General features: G+C 41.4%; 1 protein-coding gene across 12 annotated transcripts in view; it reads right to left on the reverse strand.

Moving 5' to 3' along the window:
• Positions 1 to 19,234, reverse strand: part of ATXN1 (ataxin 1) — a 343,223-nt gene that overhangs the window by 152,616 nt on the left and 171,373 nt on the right. For 10 of the 12 annotated variants that reach the window (XM_069008042.1, XM_069008041.1, XM_069008043.1 and 7 more), the window contains 2 exons: positions 18,410 to 18,519; positions 8,964 to 9,086 (listed from right to left, as the gene is read on the reverse strand). The exons of 1 other annotated variant lie outside the window; for it this stretch is intronic. The gene's annotated coding sequence lies outside the window, so the exon portion shown is untranslated. Of the gene's footprint in view, positions 1 to 8,963; positions 9,087 to 10,528; positions 10,639 to 18,409; positions 18,520 to 19,234 lie in introns of those variants that run through there. One more of the 12 variants, XM_069008052.1, reaches the window with a different exon arrangement.

Below are 19,234 nucleotides of genomic sequence, written 5' to 3' on the forward strand. Positions count from 1 at the left end.
TACAGCGCTCAGTGTCTGGACAGGCTTCACATTCACTCCAGATTTATTGCTCTCCTGCTCTTCAAAGCTTGTGAAGCAGGTTTTCATTCAACTGCCCTCGCCTGCCAGGACAGGGAGCAGTGCCTGGAAGCTGAAAAGAGCTCATGAGCACCAGGCACCAGGAGAGCAGGGCTTTGCAACTGAAACCCAAGGTAGGAATGCACACCGCGTGTCTTATTTAGTTCAAAGCTGAAATGTTTCTGTCTAGGATGTCTGTTTGTATCTCAAGTCACAAAGAAGCCATTAGTACCAATAATGTGTCATTATGGGGGCGTCAGCAGAGACTCCACAGCTAAGGTTAATTTGAGATGCATAATTTAAAGCAGAACTAAAATCCCTCCATTTCACACTTTAATGACTCAATTCAAATCATTCTTCAAATTTGACACAGCAGCTCTTAAGGGGACACTTGCATGTTTTTCTTTTTTCTTTTTTTTTTTTCCGGCCAATTTTAAGTAAAATACTTATCTACTGCAGAAATAAAATACACAGATCTTCCATTTACAACCACTTTAACCTGTCTTCCCCCTCACATTTCTTTTCAGCAGTTTCATATTTCACACATTCACTCTGACACATTAGAATATGCATGATACAGGCTACTTCCTCAAGTTAAAAAAAACCAAACCCGTTCAGAGTTAAAATTTCACTCATCATAACCCCAGGGATTTTGCCAAGAACAGCTGACAACACTGTTTATCCTAAACATACCACATCACTTAGGTAACAGTAGTACCCCCACAACTCTTTGTCCTTAGTAGTTCTACTCTCAACATCCTGCTAAAATACATTAAATACATAATCCTTGGTTTTAAAACTGAGGCAAAAGCAGAAGGATACTGTGGTTCAACAAGTGCTTCAAGCTGGTCCAAGTCTCCCAAATCACTGATAATTTGTTTTGTCAGGCAACTTCCCTGAGAACAGCTGATAAAACACAGAAATAATTAAGCAAAAACTCATCACAGCATAATGAAGCAGCATGATAGTGAGACATTCATGCTGCTGAAGTGAAGATGCAACACCTCTCTGTCAGACATCTCCTGCCTGTTGCTGTGCATTTTTCAATAACACTCACATAATGTTACAAAAATGCATAGAAACATAGAACGATTTTTGTCATCTGACACAACTGTATTTTGTTCTGGACTTTCAAGAAATCACAGTTCAAGCACACAGACATTCTTTGGAGAGCTGCCCTCAGTGCTAAAAATGGCAATGGAATTGCACAAGGCGGAGGGGGAGGGGAGGGAAGAAAATTCCAAGAAAACTTTGACTCATCCATTGTAATTCATCAGGTTTTTGGAGCAGAGAATGGAATGCTGTCAAGCTAAAATTGACAGAGCTATTTTCTGATCTCTAAGTGATGTCAATACTTCACAAAGCCACAAGTGCTGGGAAAATTTTTCTCTGCAAAATTCTAAGAATGACTCTTAAAATTTGTTAGTTTGGGGGGGGGGGGACACCCAGAGCTAAAAGAGATACTTGAAATTAAACTCCTACGTAGGTGTGTTTTTGAATACTGAGAGTATTAGGCTTCAAAGCTTTGTGCTATCTGTGACTCAGACCTGCTGCCACAGGTGTCAAGTGATCAGGGACTTAAACTGGAGCTCTGCAGAAACCTGCTGCTTTGTGATTATTTTTTTAACTATATGTTAAAAAATTCACCCTCAAAGACAGACAAAAAGCAGGCTTTTCCACTCAGTACAGACCTGAATCTTCCCAGTCACCAGATTTTACTGTCTTGTCAACTTTCACCTAGCAAAGCAGATTTTTTTGGTTTTCTGTTGTTTAAATCAACCACATCATGTCCACCATGGTTTTCAGAACAACATGATGTCAACCAAATCTAACAGGCAAAACGGTTTCAATAAATTTCTGAGAATAACACATCTACTCTGGAATGCCAACACACTATTTTTAATTGAAGCTCATTAAAGATGTAATAGAAGAAAAATTATATTCACTTCCAGCACTGTTCCCTCAATGCAGTGAGATAATCATGCTGCTGTAACATACATAAAGCAATATTTACAAGTAGTGTTTTAGGTAATTTAATGGAAAGACAAAAAGCAATGATTCATTCCTTGTTCTATCTGTTGCTGAAAAATTACTTTTGCCAATTGCAGGGCCCAAGCAGGCACACAGAGAGATTGGTTTCAAATGTTAGTAAAACAGAGACCTGGAAAATGAAAAGAGACAAGCCAGTTGAAGTGCCGAACAAAAGGAAAAAAATCTGGATTACAGATGACAATTACTTTACAGAGCAGCATACAAATGCAGGCCTCTGAAGTAATTTAAACCAAATGTAGATTGAAACTGAAGTCATTTAGTGAGTCAGCACAGTAATAGGACACTAAAATTACATGTGAGAAAAGCGCAATCCTTTTTGTATAGCACACTGTATTTTATTCCAAATTTACCCAAATACAAATTAATTGTCTCCTTTGTGTTGTATGTTCTTCGTTTCCTTTAGACTCGACCTCTACCTTCCAGAAAGAAACTAACTTTGTGCAGGCTGACTAGTTGTGAGCTCTGATGTCTAGGACTTGAGTTTCCCTTTCACAAAAGTTTCATCTCCAGACCATGACAACATTAATAAACAATCATTGGCTGGAACACTACTGACCCTCTTCCAAGTTATGATTACTTTCCTGTGAAAATAATTAAAAAAAAAAAAACAGTTAAAATCAAAACTGCAGAGAATCATTACAGGCTCTGCCTCCTGAATTCTGCCATCCCAGAGGTTTCAGTCACCTACAGCTTGATGCAGACCGGGACTTCAGTGCTAAATATGCTCACCATTGGTCAAAGAAAGGCTTTGCCTTCTATCTGCCTCAAATATTTTTTAAAACCATAACTGTTTTTAAACTTAAAAAGCAATTTTCATCTCATTCTTGCCTCATACTTTAAAAAAGATATAATTCCATGAAAGCCACAACAATTGCTTGTTCAACAGAGACTGCTACTCTCTGAAGTGCTTTCTGAGATAGATTTATACGGACAGACGTGGGTAGAAATGAATACTCCATAAATATCCACAATAGATAACAAGCAGTGTCTAGAAACAAAAAAAAACCCCCATGTACTGCAAATGCAGCCCAAATTGGAACGAATGCCTACAGTAGCAACAGCACAGGAAGAGCAAAATGTTATTGTACATTACTGGCCTGCAGCCCACAATTACAAAAAATACTGCAGTATTCCACGGTAACAGCGTAAAATATTATCATTTCAAACAAGCAGCTGCAGTACCCTACTCACAGCAGCCATGTCTCAGAGAGCCAGGGGAGGAGAGGGCTGCCAAAGGACTCCCCACTGCAGAAGGGGAGTGGGCCACAGGGTTGGTGAACCCTTGGGACGCCTTCTCCTCACACCCACTGCTCCACTCCATCAGAGCACAAAGGACCACTGCTCGGCAGCAAAATGCTCCCACATGGGCACCAGCTGCTGAGCCCTCCAGCAGAAGGGAATCCTGATGCTCGCTCTGCACTCTCCCTCTTGCTGTAGTGTGCCTTCTGCCAAATCTGCATTTTCACATTGTTTTGGGTTCAGTAAAATCTCCCCCATCCCAGCTCCCCTGGACTAATGCCTGTGTTACCCAGCCCCCTTTAACACCCAGCCAACAGGTTTTAACAGTGACCTAGCCAGAGGCTCCCAAAGCAGGGATTGGCATACCTTGCCATTTTGGTGGCTACCATTCGCCTCCCCAGATGGTGAGCAGTCGCTCCACTACCGATCCACAAAAGGGGAGACAATGTGCACATAAGTTTATCAGCGACGCTCTTGTCGACTGCTGTATCCAAGGATGGCCAGCACAGAGGGCAGTCCCACCAGAGCAAACAGAAAACCCCAAAAAGCAACAGGTAAGTCCGTGTGCTCACTGGCATGCACTGCACACTAATGAATAGCCCTAACTTGGTATTTGTAGAAATAACACCTACCACATTTGGGCTCTACATGGATCTTAAAGAAAGACCATCTAAGAAGCCACATGTTTTCTGCAAACTTAATGCACTTCCAGAACTTTCCAGAGGAAAAGCAAAGCAGAAATCTGAACTAATACACTATCCTGGTTTCAGCTGAGATAGAGTTAATTTTCTTCCCAGTAGCTTGTAGGTTTTGTGGGGTTTGGATTTAACATGAGAATAATGTTAATAACACAGCGATGTTTTAGTTGCTCAGTAGTCAAGGACTTATCCTAAGTCAAGGACTTTCCAGTTTCCCATGTTCTGCCAGCAAGGAGGTGCACAAGAAGCTGGGAGGGAGCATGACCAGGGCAGCTGTCTCAAACTGGCCAAAGGGATATTCCATACAATAGAACATCCTGCTCAATGTATCAGCTGGGGGAGTTGCCCAGGAGGGGCTGATGGCTGCTCAGGGACAAGCTGGGTATCAGCAAGTGGTGAGCAACTGTGTTGTGTATCACTTGTCTTTCTCGGGTTTTATTTCTCTTTCTCTTCTGGTTGCCTCCCTTTTCATTACATCATCATCATTATTATCATTACCACTATTATTGTTATTATTGTTCCTGTTGTTATACAATTATTAAATTGTTCTTATCTCAACACATGGGTTTTACCTACTTTGTTTCCAGTTCTCTTACCCATCCCACTGTGGAGGTACGGGGAGTGAGTGGCTGCATAGTACTTGGTTGTCATCTGGGGTCAAGTCATGACACTCATGCTTCCTATACAGCCTGCAAATAGTACAGATTCTCCAGACAAAACTGCAAAGCCTGAGCTTTGCCTCAGCTACCAATGCTGCCTCAGGTATTTGGCCTCTCCACACAGTCCAACAAGCCTGTAGTTAAGTTGGAAATACACAAACACTGTTGGGGAACTACCTTTTAGAGATATTCAAATCATGATGAAAGCTATTTCTCATGCAGCCAACCAGAGATATTATGTTTTCAGGAGGGAGCAAATTAACCACCATACCTAAATACTTCCCAGTTCACTTGCACTTCTCGTCTTTCCCACACTAGATTTTCTCTGCCAAATACAAAGGAGACTGTAGTGTATATATGTGCAATATATATTGCAGTAATATATGCAGTAGATTAAAATACTGCATTTTTGTATCCTCATAAGCAATCCACTGGATTAAGGATTCAAAGTCCCACAGGGAGTACTGCAAATACGCATAAAGTCTCTGGGTGCTGGATTTGACTCTCTGACGTATGTAACAGATGTGTCAAGTAACACATAACCAGATGCCTCTCTAGTAAATGCACAGCTAGAGACTGAAAATCCCTAAAAACGTTGTGTCCAAGGGCAAAGGAAAAGGGAGAGAATAAAAACAGAACCACATATCTAGCAAGAAAATAAAAATTTAGGCCTTATGTATTTCTTTTCTACAGTGCTGTAATTTTTCATGTCTGTAATTCAGCTATGGTATCTCAAGAGAGGACTTTTCAGGAGGTGGGAGTCCAGCCACTCTAGCCTGATTTGCTCCATGCCAGGCTGGTCAACCATTTCTTGATGTCTTTGAAATTTCAAGGTCCTACCTCCAAAGCCTCCACAGCAATTTCAAAGACCTCCATCCAGAAGAGAGGTCTAACTCCTAAGAAGAAAAAAATACTCGGAAAAGAAAGCATATGGCCGTATAACAGTCACCACCACAGACACCTTTCTCCTTTTCCTGAGTTGCTGTGTCCTGGCCACAGTGGCTAGGAGAAAACAGCTGCAATGCTTTTGCAATAACCTTCTAAGGCAGAGGAGAATAGTGGGTGAGAAAAAGCCAAAAACTTGTTTAAAAGCCTCAGTTTAAAATTTCTGGCAAATCCCATTTCTTGAAGTAACTTAAAACCCCTCTCTGCTAGAAACTGTGTGAACCACTGACTTCAGATCTGGATCCTGCCTTTTGCAAAGCTGCTGGGGGGCTTGGATCCACTGCTTTGGTTCAAGCTCTTATGTACTCCATACTAAAATGACTTATACCATACATCCTTTATAATAAATAGCCTCACAGTGGAGAAGGACAGTATTGGCATGGTTCATTTTCACATCATTCTTTTGAAAGTTTAGGGAAAGCACTGGAAACATTACAGCTTTCAAATATTTTGCCTTATGTGGTTTACAGTCAGCATAGTGAATGGCTGTGCAAGCTTCACCCGTTTTCCTGGGACATGCAGTGTGACAGTGTGAGTCCCAGGCAGTGCCCACCAGAGCCGAGCAGAACAGGCATGGTGGCACTGGCACAGGCACGGCCTTGTCTCACCACAGTGCTGCCCTGCACTGTGCCACTGCACTCTCCTGCCTCCCTGCAGTGAAGGTCTCCATTCTCTGTCCCAACCACCTCCTCTTTACAAAGGCTCACACACACATAATGAAACAAAAGAATAATTCCATTATGTGCCTGGCAGGCTGTGCACTTTCCTTTTGATTCACAATAGTGGTGCCCCATTGAAAAGACCCATATACAAGGGGTGAAAAAAAAAAATCTAAAGAAGTCTCTAGCTAGCACACATATTATCAAAGCCTCATTTCCACTTAACACAGGTTGCCTTGGGATCTAATGCACCTGATTAGAGGGGAAAATACAAACAAACAAAATCATCTTCCATTAGCCAGGGCAGGGGGTGGGGAAATCGAACCAGTGGCATCTTTGTTGAAAAGCTCCACAAAACTAATGGTTTAGGAGAGCTGAAGAGCATGGGCAGGGGACAATTTGTGACTGATCGTTGCCATCTGAACATGGCATGCTGACAGCTGAACGAAGAGCAAAACAAAAAAGGCATGTGTTTCATCTGGGCAGGCTTGGTCCCCTGTGTTCACGCTCAGTGAAAAATACAAAGCAGGAAAGAGTCACTCTCTCTGCCTGCTCAGCTCAGCACCCACATAACTCCCTGGCACACACCACAGGACCTTCTCCAGGCGCACAAATGGGTGCATTATTTCTTCACATGTTGAAAAAAATAAGAAAGGAGAAGAATAGCAGTAAAATTTAATATATCCTAAAATGGATCTTTTGGCACCCTCCAATACTCTGACAATGAGCTCCTGCACTCTCTGATACAAAGAAAGCTAAAAACAAGCTCAGTGATTTTCTGAGTGTAACATAGAGCTGATAAAATTATTATAAAGGCCACACAGATGCTACAAAATACATTTTCCTGAACTTCAACATGCGCTTCTTCAGAAAGCAACAAGAATGCAACTGTGAAAGGAAAATCATGCACGTTATCCTGGCCTGATGTCAATGAAAAGAAGGCAGCAATAAAAGAATTTTGATTTATGCTCCACAGAACCAAGAAGGAATGCTTGCCTCCAAGAGAGTGGGATGGACAGAAAGCAAAGGTGGCCTGAGGGTGATCACACAACAGTCACTACAGACCACTTCTTTCTCACTGGTTTGGCCAAGACTGTCACCTACACCTGAAACAGGGCTTGTCCCAGAGAGCAAGGCATTTTCACACCTCAGCCTTCAAACAGCTTTGCATTAATGCCTCATCTCACAACTACACAAATTGCCTCAGACTCCTGCTGAAAGAGGCCTGTATTCCTGTTTGGGCTCACAGCCCCTAGTGCAAGACCTGCACATAAAAAGGAGTTGGCTACACTGATTTGCAATAATTTTGATCTTTTCAGAAAAATCAGTACCAATACCTACAGGACCACTACAAATTTCCCCAAGCCATGGCTCTAGTCTACTGATCAGAAAGGAAATATTTAGCTCCCTGCAGTGGGCCTGTTGATTTCAAAAGAAACTTAATAGCTCTATTCCGACAAAGCAAATACAGAGCAATCACCAGGGGTTGGCTATGCTTTCCTCTCTTCTGAAATCTGGTAGGCAACATATGTCTGCAAATGCCACTTGCCAAAGGGTTTTGATTCTCTGCACTTTTGTGGGAATGTATACCCTGCTTCTTCCAGGTTATATGTGTCTTTTTGATTCTGCAGATTCCTTACAGCAATTTTGTCTCTTTCAGCACAATTGTGGGGCAGAACATAGTAAATAACTTAAAATTTTTATTTAAGGAAGATGCTGTGGTTTTTAGTGTTCATTCATGCAACATTTTCAGTGGTTAAAAGTTTTACAGCTGTAGTGTTTTCTCCTTACTAGACTCAGGTATGAATCTTTTCTAATGAGAAATGAAAACAAAAAAGCAAAGAAGACTAGGGGGGAAAGGTGAGCTTTTCCCTGTGCCTCATCATTGTCTTTATTAAAAAAAATTAACTCTGGGCAACACAATTCAGCCTCAGTCAGGAAACTCTTAGTTCAGTTGCTATTCAAATATCCAAGTGCAATTTGCAACTCTAGTTATGAAAGGGGACGTTATTTTCTTTATACATTTAACTCCATTTGTTCAAAGACATGTTGATGAAGCAATTAAGGCAGACATATTATTAAAGCTGGTGTAGAATTCACAGGCTCTGCTAAGACGTTTGGTATTTCAATTAGGTGTTTAAACATAAAAATGAGAACTATGTATTTAATATAAAAATATCACTTAAGAATTCTGTAAAATCAGATTACTCATGACATTATCACCAACAGTAAGAGATCTGTATATGCATTTTTCTGGCTGTGCATTGTGTATGTTCTTCAATAGCTTTCTTCTACTGAGTTCCCATATGATACAGATTCCAAACTAGAAAATATTTAGGCTTATGCCTAACTTTCAGGGAGAATAGCCTCATTGATTTAAACAGGGTTTAACCCTTATAAATGTCAGAGTGATTGCCCTTTTGTGGGACTGGAACTCATGGGGCCCATTTTCAAAAAGATAAATGCATTACTACTACAAATATTACATACATATTTTTACTGCTGTTTCTGGGTTTGCCATTACAGTTCTCTCCTTCCCTCTCCTGCCTGTTTTTATTGCCTTCAACAACAATATCATGACACTCTGAGGTACACAATGATTAATTTAATTACAAACTAACTGTAACTTTTGACAAGACCCTCCAATCACTTACCTCAAATTATGAGTGTTTAAAGATGCAATTGTTAATCTCCTTTTTTTCACCCTCTCACAGGAGATGTTGCAGACTTTTTTTTCTGGTATTTTGCATTAAAACTCTTTTCCTGTGCTCCAGGATCTTAAACAAAAACAAAAAAAACAGAAACACTCAGAATGAAAATGTCATCCCAAGCAATTGATGAGTGGCTATGGGGAAATCCCTGACCTTTTTTCAATGTATATTTCATTATCTAAAGCAAGTGTGGTAACTTCCTCCAGCAGTAGCTCTTCTGTCGGCTGTACTTTAAAAAAAAAAAGAAAGAAAAAGACCCAACTGAACAAAAAACCTCACAAAATACTGGTTTAGACCACTCAAAAACATGGCATTTAAAAAAATAGGTAAGACAGTATACTACAAAGTATTAATTTAAAGCACAATCCAGGATCTACCAGGCTCCACAAATTTATGACTGTGAAAAAGGAAGAAAACCCAGGACACAAACTAGAAGAAAAATCATTACGTAAAGTATCAAACTGCTACACATTTTTATTATTACTGTTTTATTATTACTGTATTATCACTGTTATTATCACTGCTATATGGCCAGCTCCCTCAGTCTTCACTGAGTTACTGTAGTATTTCTATAGTAGCAGCGTGGGGGAAGTAGTAGCCGCGCTGGAGAAGCAACGCAGCATTAGCACTACAAAACCCAGCCCAGCTGTCGAGAGAGGAAGGAAGGGAGGAGGAGCGACAAAGCAAATGAGTTAAGAGTAACTGGCAGGTCTCTAATACAATCAATTTTGACATTCTCCACCATCACCAAAAAAGGTCTGAAGGGTTTTGAATTTTCAGCGAGTGCTGCTACCAGAACACTTTCTCACCACTCCGTTTCACCCTCCTCCCTCTCCCATACCTGCAGCAAGGCTTGGCCAGAAGCCGGCTGAGTACGTAAGACTCCAAACCAGGCTCTGTCAGCAGGAAAACATTGCCAGCCAGAGCAGAGTTCACGTTCCCTCTGAGAGCGTGGTCTTGCATTTGCACAGCCTCTCTGGATTACAAGCATCCCAGCTATTTCTGTACAAACAATTTTTAGGACCAACAACCACATGCATTTTTGCTCTGTAAAAAGCCTGAAAGAAACTGTTCCCAGGGTTACACCTGTGGCTATCCCCATTGAAACCAACAAATTTACACAACACGACAATGAGACGATTTGACCTTGTGTACACGTAAGCCAGACCACTTTGATTTTCTTCCTTGGCTAGAACAGACAGACAGGTCTGAATAATGTTTCCCTTACTTTTAATGAAGAAATGAAGACAATATCCACAGACTTTTGGGGCTGTATATACATCAAAAAAGACAACTTTTCCAAAAGGGGTCAAAAATTCAAAAAGTACAGCTTTCTACACCACAGTTTATTCCCCCACATACCCTGGAGGAAAATAACCCAAAACTCCAAGAAGACCACAACACACAAATAAGGGTGACCTCAACACCTGTACAAAGGCTGTGCCTATGTAACCACTCTCCAGAGCTGCTCATGGTACAAAATACTCTGCTTAAATTACCATGCTTACCTACTCCACTGTGCTTTTTCATGCTGACATGGTGTTGCCTCTTTCTTCAAGGAGCCTGCTCTCACTCAACATCAGTCAAGGCTGCAACAGCCAAGCCTACCAGTCGCAGGAAGCGGACAAAGCCCTCTAAATCTGTGACACAAATCCAGAAAAGGCTGCAAGTTCAAAGTGAAATGAGGACAGTCTGTCCATGACTCATGCCACCTAGAAACCATTCTTAATTTAAGAAAAAGTTTTAAAGGGATTATCTTACAGAGTGTCACTCTGCCAGATCAACTAGGTTCTGCCTCTCATTTTTTCCCCAACTCAAATACAAGGTGGCCAAAGATCAAAATCAGCATAAAATCCTCCTGTTCTCACTTTACATACTTTCATTTTTAATGCTCTGTTTAAAGAGTCAAATAAAGCTGTTTGATGGACAGATTCCCAGCTATCCTCCCGGCTTTTCTGCATGACCTATGGGCAAATGCTGTGTGACACTTCCTGAAGGGCTGAAACAGCTCTGAATGAGACTTGAGCTTCTATAGTACAACTGCAGCATGAGAGTTTGGCTCCTAATGTACATTTGTCACTTAACCCAAATTTTCCTCTGCCTCAGTTTCCCCTGCCTCTACAGCAAAAATAAGAGTATGCCCCCATCTCAGAGGGCTGATGCAAGGAACACAATACCCATGCTGATTTAGTGGATAATCTGGAAACATGGAGAAAGTTATAGATCTCTGAACTCAGGCTGAAACTTCACATACCCAGAAAAAGACCCTGCAAACTAAAATAAGGAGTGAGTCATCAGCCTGTCCCTCTGAAACCGTTTTGCTGGATAGTCATTTCACTAGTACAACTCTCTTCTCCAGGGTGCTCCCAGCAAGCGTGGGGGACACTGAATGGATTCACTGTATTCACACAACAGCTTTACAGCTGCTGAAAAAAGGCCTATTGTAGGCCTGCATTTTACTATCTCAAGAAGCATACATAAAGTTGCTGTACAGCTTCCACTACCCATCTGATCCTTACAGAAACAGGAGCAACAAATCAGGGTTTTTCAAAAGAAAATAGATTTAACTGTGATGGAGAAAATAGTCTAGTTTAAAAAAAAAAAAAAACAAAAGTAACAATTTATATAGCAGAGGATAAAACACTAAAAATTCAGTGTAACAAAAATACTTTAAATACATTCTGCCCTCCTTTTTTTTTTGCTACATCATAATATCTGTGAGCCAAATACAAATTTCACCATCAGAAAGGAGCCTCAGGCCTGCCACACACATGTGCTCTTCCTGCAGCCACTGTCTATTCATGGCTTGCACCTCTATGCATTTCTGTATTTGCTCAGTAACCAAACTGGTATCAAAACCAAGAGTAAACTCTTAAAACAGAATTATTGGGTCACACTTACAAAGACTCATTCAACAGCCAGATAATTCTGGACTTTGCAAAACATGTGAGTCGATCTGACAGCCCCTTTCTCCATGTCTTGATTTTTCTCTGTAGTGTCTGTGGAGTCAGGGAAAAAGGACAGTCCTGAATTAGGCACATTCCTCCCAGCATTTGACTACTCCACTCTCCCCCTTCTGGAGAAATGAACGCAGCTTCAAACAAATCAAAGGAATATTTTGTCAGCTCCTTCACTCTTCCCAGTGCAAGAATTGAGGCGGTGCTTGGCTTCTCTAGCCCCCAGCAGAGGCAGCTCTGAAGTACAAATCCTCCTTCCTCCTCCCATACACAGCATTAACCCTGCCAGCTGCAAAGCCACCAAATTCAGCCAGGGCTATTCAGCAGCCTGTCACAGCTGCAGCATGCTGTACTAACCCCCAAGAATTTAGTGATGGTCGATCAGCACACATCTCTCCAAAACACAGTACTTCCCTCAAAAGCAATGAGATTGGACAAAAGTTACAGGGTCAATTTCTCTACCTTCTGGCTTCTAGAGTCCCAGGAACACAACAGGTGCTGTGCTGCTCTGCACTCAGAAGGCAGAAATATTTAGCTTTTCAGTGAAAGCTGAGACAGGCAGTATCCCTTGCTTTGGCAGCTTGGGACTTTAAGAAAATACCAAGGAAGTAGCAGCCTGACAAAATACCAGCACTAGGACACCTCTTTTCCCCCAGTCTTCCTTCATTTCACAGTGGGGCCTCTCTCAAAAGGCCAATGGAGCTGAATGGACTGAGATGATTTTCCATTCTAGGTAACTTGCACGTTTGCTCTGTCAGCAGGACTTGACTGTGATCAAAACTGATGAGAAACCACAGTAATGGAAACAAAGACTCAAGTAAAGAGAGAAATGAAACCCCAAGACAGCAACAGAGAAAGACTCAGCTCTTATTTCTGGATTTGGGCAGGCTTTCCTACCTCCAAGCCTGAGGGGCAGACAGGACTGCCAGCCTCCCTTGCCATCCCCGGGGCAAGCAGTTCTGGAGTGGGCCTGGGCAAAAGTAGTACTATTGCACGTGACAGGACAGAGCCAAGGCCAGTTGAGAACAGAGTGGATTGCTAAAATACGATCTCATTTTGGGATGAGCTATGAGGGATGGAGAAATGACAGGACCAGGCTCTCTGCACACCTCTCACCATGGGGACAGGAACTCTTCCCCCCAAATCTCACAGGAATGTGATGCCATCAAGTGGACCTACTACTCTCCCTTGGCTCTGCCGAGGGTCTGGCAGTCTCAGGCACATGTTCTTACAAGCTATTTATTCCTTTTCTTACCTTCTGCTCATAAGCACAAACACCATGAACTCCCATCTTTTTTTAACAGCCAAAGTGACTTTATTGCATGATTTTTGGACTAGAACCACCAGCCCACGCTCACTGCCCCCATGCCTTGATGCCACCTGTTTATCATTACAGGGTGACACAGAGCCATGCTCTCCCCCACTTACCCTGAGGCATGTCATGTCTTTTCAAAGCCCCAGTCTCATCAGGTGCTGACCTCAGGCTCTCCCTGGCACCCTAAGTGCCTCCTTTATCCCAGCAGGAAGGTGTGAGAGAGACAGACTGCATCACAAGTCAGTGGTTTCATCCCTTGGCAGCAACCCTGCCATGCAACTGCCTGTGCTCACGACCTCTGAAACCTCTGAAACCCTCCTTGGCTCACAACCTCTGAAAACAAGGAATGCCAGTGGATGAAGAGCTGAATACCCTCCACCCACTCTTTCACTGGCCAAGCTGCTCTGAACAGTAACACACATCCTCCTGTAAAAGTTTAGTGTGTTGCCCACAAAAAGCAGTAGGCAAGCGTGCCTCTGCTAAATAGCATGTATAGTTTAGAAAGAGATGTTAAGAAAATGAAATATGGCATGATATTCAATGTGCAGATACATTCTGGGTTCTTCAAATGAAGGGCTCTAAAAAAACAATAGAAATTCCATGTTGTTTGGAACAGATGGGCGTCGTATTTTTTTCCTGTTGCCTTCTGCTTTACTTACTCATCTCACCTACCTTCTAGCTATATGAGGTTGTCTTTTGGAATCTAGTTGCTTGCTGCTATATAGAAAGATCTGAACAATAAATATTCCTTATACAATAATGTATGTCCAATGACAGAGAGTACAGGACACATTCAGGACACTTCAGAAGAAACCTGTGATGACCTTTGTTGCAGGAAACTTTGGAGGCCTGACCATAAGCTGTTTTTAGAACAGAAATTTGACTAAGCCACAACCAGCCACTGTGGTTTGGTCTTACTTTTTGAGAGTAGCAGGAGTATGCTGGCAGCTTGGCCAGCAACTAAAATCCTCCAGGCAGAGGAAGAAACATTGCCCCCTCTGCCTGGATTCAGTGAGTTGGTTAACTACAAAAATTGGTTGGTTTTTTTGTAGTCAAACCTACACTTTTAATCAAGAAGAGACAGGACACTGAGAAAGACAAAGCTTTTCTGTAAGTCTACTTCCAAACTTGTCTTTTGTAAAAAAAATCCCAAAACACTGTACTACTACTTCTGTCACCTCTACTCTACTTCCACTTCCTTTTCTTCAGCACAAACCATAATAGGAGCATTTCAGCAAATGCCAGGTTGGCTCCCTGGTAGGCTCCCTGGGCTGCCAACTGTCAGATCCAGAATGCAGGACTGTCAGACCAGCTCTCACACCTGCTCTCTCAGGTAACATAATGTATTTTTCCAAGTCATGCTAGCAATAATATGACATTACACACACCAAGAAGAGGCTATACACCTTTAAATGAAGGATGCCCAGCCAGTGTCTTAGGATGGCTGACAGCCTCAGTTCAGTGCAGTGTCTGTTTGAGCACCTTCTGCACCTGAAGGTTACAAGCACTGTCCCCACGTGAGCACATGCTCACATCAGCAGGTCAAGTACCAGCCGCTAGACATGGGTCATTACTGGTTAAGCATCTAATGTGCACTTGGCATTGTATAAGCTCCTTCCTTAAAGAAGATACAATCCTTTCAGTAGAAGATTTCTTCTTTCTAACTTCTCAAAACAGCCTTCCTTCTCAGAAGCCTACTCACATCAACCTTCCCCTTTCAGTAATAATTACAAAGAAAAGGGAAGAAAGAACACGAAGAAAGAAAAATTATCAAATGTGTTTAACTAACTGGCACAACTATACACAGTCAGATCACTGAAACATGCCTTTCTTTCCGTGCCTTCATCCCACTACATCCCTATAGAGCAAAGCTACCTTCTGCTTTTGTTAGATCAGGCATGCAGCTTTTGAAGCAAGTCTCCAGATAATCCATCCTGCCTGGGCTTTCAGTTGTACTGTGGGGTGGTCCTGCAGCACACGAACAAATCCCTGTTGGGAGGAATTAACTAGAAGCATCATGTTCCCCAGCGTGAGCAGCCAGCAGCACCAGACTGCTCGGAAGCAAAAGCAACCCCAAAACATGCCTGGTGCAAACCTCAGCATCCCAGCACAGTTTTCGCAGATACTGTCTCCAGTTGGTCCACACTACTTGTTCATGAAGGCATAATCATAAAAATCAAATATTCTGCTGTCACTCATCTATATGCCACCAAATAAAAAGATGGTGGTATTATATTCTACTCTAATGTTGCAAGTGTAATAGCAACCAGCAGCAAGAGCACCTTGAAGTGAACAATGTAAAGAACAGATCAAAGTAGTTTCAGCTACAATAACCTAATTTCTGTAGTTTTACAATGAGTTCTTCTATTCTTTAAAGTATTTTTTCTTTGCCCTGCACCAAAATAGTAAAAAAAAAAACAATTACAGAAGGGAAAAAGTAAAACAAACTTAAGTATTTTCTCTTCATCTTGCACCAAAATAGTAAAGAATTATTATGGAAGGGGAAAAAAAGTAAACCACACTGGATAAAAAGACCAAAAAAAGTACTACCTTTCCACCATTAAACCCCATGAAAAATAATAAACATTAGGCATAATAATAAAAATTTTGGCATTAGTTGTAAAAATTGCCAGCAGAAAATTTTAGGCAGCAGTCCTTTTTTAATATGTTGTCATTTGAGCTTATGTTAAATGTCCTCTGGTACTTTGTCCTCACAGTGGATCTTTTGTTCTCTTTGAAAGTGTCATTAAACAGACCCTCAAAATCTTGACACTTACCATAACTAATTCAATTAGTAAGACAGTCATCACATCTTTTTTCAGTGCATGAAAGGCCAAGAATTCTATGACATGATGTCTAGCTTTACTTTTTGCCACCCTTTAAAAAGTACCTGCTGAGTCTGTGGAGGTTTTCAGGCCACTGGCTAAAAGACACCTGTCTACACAATCCCCCCCCCATACTTGTTGTTTCTTTTCCTCATAAGCTGTTTGTCCCTAGCAGTAACAAGAGCAAAACACTCCAGAGTTTCACTGGAAGTTGCTAAGAAATACCTTGTGATAGAAACCTCCTTGCGTTCCAGGTGCAGGAAACCAACTAAACCTCACTGATCCATCTGTTCAGCTTTTGTTAAACAGTTCTGGATCTGACAGCAAATTTGTGAGCAAGAGTGACACTGACCACCGTGCTGAGAACCTGGCTGGGGCCAAGTGAAATGCTCTCCTAGTACTCAAATCCTTCTTGAAAGCTTCTCTCTTCCTTCACATGCCTTCCACGCAGGAGATGACTCTGAGCTCACTGCGAGCACGAAGCCCAAGCACAGAGGAAGTGTGTGTAAAATCCACAGTCAACCTGGGCCCTGTCACAGCTGCTACCATGCTGTTTGTCCTTTCCCTTCAAAGCATTGTGGATCTGCGTTAGGTTCCTGCAAAGGTAATTGTTTCTATGTATTAAACCAGCCAGGGACATGGTTTCTAAGATGGTTAATTTTTAACAGCGCAGCTTTGGGCCTAACTCCTTATCCTGCATTTTCAAGAGCTGTCTGAGAAAGTTTGGGACCTTCAATAAGTGATCTCTGTGTTTAAACTGCGTTCACTGGTGATTTTATGCATAGGACAGGAGAAGTGGGTTGGGCTGTAACCTCCCAGCTCAGCTGCACAGACTTGTCCATCTGTCACACAGCCCTGGTCATATCACTTCGTCCCTCTGTCCCAGGCTTGATTTGACTCATATAGAACATGTGAAATGAGTGAAGGTGCTGTTGGTTTAGAGGAAAGCTGAAAGCTTAAAATCATATATTTACCAATAAAGCGTGGGAGAAGTAAAAGGATTTGGGATATTCTCCCTCCTTAAAAGACCAAGTAGTTCCATAAGCAGTGGAGTCCATGAGGGCTGCTTCCCTGTGGCTTTGCCTCTCCATGACCCCATGCACAGTGAGATGCAGGCTCTGAGCAAAGCTAACCCTGAGCAATGGCTCACACCCCATCGCACTCTCACATCTGTGGTAACATAGGCGAGCCTTTCCTTCAGAAAGGTCACCCATTCCTGTTGTTGTTCTACACCCAACTCCTTGTTTCACAAAACTGCTCAGAGTTCAACCTGCTTGGTAAATTTAGTTGGAGCTGGCCAGTGGACTCCAACCTTACTGCAAAGATTCAGGGTGATAGGAAGATAGTACACTCCACAAGGAAAACAAACTAAAATATCCATCTTGGCCTGAGAAAAATGATGTTGAACTGGCAACAAAAGTAAACCAATGGATCTGATGTTGAAACTCAGAACTGCAATGCCAGTTCTGTAAGATTCACCAGTAACAAAACAAAGTATTGTCTTGCCCAGGGAGGTTTATTTTACTTATGCTGGTTTGAAACACAGCTTTACTTGTACTTACTGTGAACTGCATTCTGTTTATGAATAATATTAGGTCTATCTTCTGGGAAATTAAATTGTAATCTGTCCTCTGTTCCATTTCTTTAACACATTCAGTTTACTACTGTAACTTCTTTGTGATTTACTAAATTCCAATTACAGAAAGTAGGACAACATTTTGTTTCTATGAACGACAGGAAAAGTGTATCTGTAGATGTACATAGAGATAACAATTCAAATCTGCTTCAAATGACAGAGGACAAGTAGATGTCTGGGCTTTTTGAGGGGAGGTGAGATAATAAAAGGGTTTTTCCCCTGGAGGATCAAAATAAACTATTTTTCCTTTACATGATTCATAATATAAGACAGATATTGTTAGAAACAAAGCTAAATTTATGGAACATTCACAATGTTGCATATGGCTACATGTGTCATTAATTTTGGTGAACAGAGTTTGTAACCAGAAAAATTATTTACAGCCTCGGTTTATTCTGGATATTGTACTTCTTTACATACATGTACTAATGTGGGCTGCAGTGCAGTCTAATCTCTCCAGTGTTTATTCATACCTAGGACAAAACTGCTTTCAACCTGCATATATTTGTCACGACAAAGCTAGCACTCAACAGTTTCATTTTCTAGCACCAGCCAGTGTCAGTTTTAACATTATACTGTCTTTTCCAACAATTCCTTGACTTTACACCTAGGGTTTCTCTCTGGTGTCTACAGCTAGTAACTACACCACCACATACCTTTCTTGTCACCACTGTCGTGGAGAAAATGAAAGTAACCCTTCTGCCAGTCTCTGCAGGATGAGCGACATTTGCAAGGAAACCAACTGCTCAACTTTCTTTCAAATGGGCTGAAATAGACAACAACCTGCTTTCAGTAGCTGGTATATTACTAAAAGAAAAAGGCAATGATCATTACGTAATTGCTTTAAAATAAGTTTAAAAAGCTACAAACACACTTCCTTGTACTAGTCCCCTGACTCATATTTTATGCTAAAATGCATATGCCTCAACATATAGGTATATATTTAAATGCAATCTACACTAGATTAATCAATTTAAGGCTCAAAAAAAATTAAAGAGGCTTTGAAAGTCAGCAAGGACAATTATGCTCCTTTAGGCTTCTGATAATCATATGACAGGGCATATAATTTGAGGTTAAAATCCTACCCACAGTGGGAAACCAACTTCCATTTCATGCAAGTGAGTAGCATCAAGCTCAGGAATTTGCTGTGTAGTATTTTCAGAAAGACATCTAAACTCTATAGAAATATTTCATCCACCTGTGAATGGACTACTTTCCTAGGCCTTTTCACAGTTATTACCAGGATCTTCTCATTATTATTAAAAACAAACCATTCTTCATTGTGAAAGAGTGAGCTGTTCCCCCTGCTCTCCCAAGTTCCAGTGAGTGTGACTGTCACCAAGCACTGACACGTTTGTATTAGAGAAAAATGTTTCATTAAAAAAAAAAAATACCCTTCACTCTAACTTCAGTATTTTTTCAGGAGTGGTTTCCACATATGTTAACAAGTTCCTTAAATTAGCATTTGTTATTTAAAATTT

Source organism: Aphelocoma coerulescens, chromosome 2 (assembly GCF_041296385.1).
Source record: "Aphelocoma coerulescens isolate FSJ_1873_10779 chromosome 2, UR_Acoe_1.0, whole genome shotgun sequence".
In the NCBI taxonomy this organism is placed as follows: Eukaryota; Metazoa; Chordata; class Aves; order Passeriformes; family Corvidae; genus Aphelocoma; species Aphelocoma coerulescens.